Raw genomic sequence first — 2820 nt, forward strand, 5'->3', positions numbered from 1 at the left:
AGATGATAGATAGACAGATGATAGGTAGACAGATGATAGATAAATAATGATAGATTAGATATATAAATAGATAGATGATTGATTATAGATAGATAGATGATAGGTAGATAGATGATGATGATAGATAGATGATAGATGATTGATAGATGATGATAGATGGTGATAGATAGATGATAGATGATTAGATAGATAGATAGATGATAGATAGATAATAGATAGATGATAGATAGATAATAGATGCTATCCAGTCAATTCCAATTCTGGCTGACTTTATGGACAACATAACACACTATTTTCTGATTTGGTGCCCTCCGCGCAGTTGCTGGAATGTTCACACTCATTGATGTGGCTACTATGTCTGTGAAAACCACTAATTTGCCTCATGTCCTAATTGGTCCATGTTTCACCACACATGATGTCTGACTCCAGCAATGGATTGTGTCAAAAGCAAGTGAGTTGGACAATGTTCTGTTTGATCCATAAGATTTGCATTTTTTAAAGTAGATCACCAGACTTTTATTCCTGGTCTAAATATGAAAGTTCTGTTGAGAGCTATCTATTATGGATTCCTCTGCTAGTATTTGAAATACTGGTGGTTTATCTCCCAAATCATAGCACACACAAGCTACCATCAAAGCAAAATAAAACAAAACAAACAAAATCACTGCCATCGAGTTGATAGCAACCTGCTACAGAACTGCTCCTGTGAGTTTGCAAGACTAATTCGTTATAGGAGCAGACAGTCTTTATTTCTCCCACGAAGTGGGCTGGTGGTTTCAATGACTCATCTTGTGGTTAGCGACCCAACGCGAACCACTACATCACCAAACTACCACAGTATGACAAAACATGACAGTAACATGGTGGCATTGGATAGAATATGGTATATGTAGAATGAGAATATACTTGTGGTTTTAATTTAGAGAAAAAGTTTTAAAGCTATGTTAATAGCTTTCTATTGTTAGCAATTTAGTCATCTATGTAGGTTATTTTGTTAAATGAAATCTAATAGTTTACTCCCCACATCTAAAATGACTGAATATATATTATATTCTTATAGAATAAATTCTTTTTTGATTTGTATAGCAATTTTTAACTTACTACATGCTTCACTTAATCTCCACAATATGTTTATTAAGAGAGGATATTATGTGATTTGGATGGTATAAAACATATTATATATAGGCAGTCTCTAGATTACAAATGTTTTTCCTAGATCTCATCCAGCTTTTCGGAATTGTCCCCCTTCCATGGGCAAAAGTTCAGTGTCACTTTCTATCCCGTACAAATGTCTTTCTCTGATTGGTTTCGGGGACCCCTCTGAGATCCATGTTCCTATGTAAACAGTCTATTCAGGCTCTGACTCCTCTGGCCAGGTCTCTCATTTACAAGGATGTCATTCTCCTCTTGCTTGGGAATCCTCCTTGTCCTCTTTAGAAAATGACTCCCCAGAGCAGGTGGCTCCAGGGGGACGCACCCCTGCAGCTTTTCTAGGTATAACATCAGCACCATTGCTATCCCCGTGGAGCACCCTCCACACTCCCTCTCACCTCACCTACAAGAGCTAGCCCATCTCTACAGAGCTCCCGCCCCCCCCACACACACACCCTGCTCCCTCTGGTTGACCACACCCCCAACACCCGTCCTGACTATTTTCCACCGGCCAACTGAGTAGTTTTAAGACTACATTTTCAGAAGAATGCCAAGGGAATAGGAAAAGAAAAAGGGAGAGTTAAACAAGAGCCCATTTTTGGTCATAAGTTACAAACCTTGAAAAATATCTCACAAATATGCTTTGTTTATTAAAAAACACCCTTAATCCTTATGGCATGACCACACACCACACCTGCACACCTCTGTGGGAATAGATTTTAAAATGCAGGTCTCTACATGGAAGTACTTTTAGATTTAATGTTTGCATTTGTACCCTATGACTATTAAAAAGCTAAGGCTTTATGATAACATTACTTGAAAAAATTCCATTGGAGACATTCTATTGAATGCTTAGGTTATTCTGTTTTTGGCTTTACATCTGCCTGATGAATGCTCTTCTCCAATGTGAACATCAATAATATTATTCATGAGGGGTTGCATTACCCTTTGATACTTTTCTGTCACATTTTCATTTCTGAACTTAAAAAACGATCTTTCCTTTCTTTAAGGGATATGAAAAGACACTGGGGAAACATCTGCAAATACTGTCGTTTGCTCTGTAGGCCACGGGTGTCTAATGTAATGAACAATTTAAAAGAACAATTTGCCAGAAGGCTGTTATAGCAGTTATTTGCTCTGTTGCTAAACATAGCAGTGTTTTGAGTAGATGTCACAGCTTTTGCTTTGGCACAGAGAAGTAGCAGATTTGGCAAAGATTGTGAACAGGTTTTCTTTGGAATGGCACTAGAAGATGCACATTCTTCTCTGCACTTTATTCTTTAAAAAATTGAGAATATATATGTGAGATAGAATGTGAATATATAAAATAGAAAGAAGGCTGTAAGATTTTTGCCCTAACCTAAGGTGGGAGCCTAGAGTGCATAATGCTGTACATTCCAAGAGTTCTGAAGCTGTCTCCCTTTGATTCTCAGTAATCAACTTGGGTTGTCATAGATGGCTGTTGCCCTTACTTCCAAGTTTGTAACCACTTTTCAACTATTCATATCGTCACCTGGGTTCCTTTTCTCCCATGATTAGAAAAAAGTAATAACTATCAAGGTGCTGTCCCGTGCAGGGCCGTGTGTCAGTGCAGGATGCCGCATCTCGCTGTGGGGGCAGCCACACAGTCCTCTCTGTACTCTGGGCCCTCCAAGCTAGGCCATCGTC

At 38.7% G+C, this 2820-nt stretch overlaps 1 protein-coding gene across 1 annotated transcript in view; it reads left to right on the forward strand.

Moving 5' to 3' along the window:
* The window catches only part of GLRA3 (glycine receptor alpha 3), a 192332-nt gene that overhangs the window by 45167 nt on the left and 144345 nt on the right, over window positions 1-2820 (forward strand). The window lies entirely within an intron of this gene.

Source organism: Echinops telfairi, unplaced genomic scaffold (genome assembly GCF_000313985.2).
Source record: "Echinops telfairi isolate 266 unplaced genomic scaffold, ASM31398v2 ScPeMD7_9;HRSCAF=40, whole genome shotgun sequence".
NCBI classification, from domain to species: domain Eukaryota; kingdom Metazoa; phylum Chordata; class Mammalia; order Afrosoricida; family Tenrecidae; genus Echinops; species Echinops telfairi.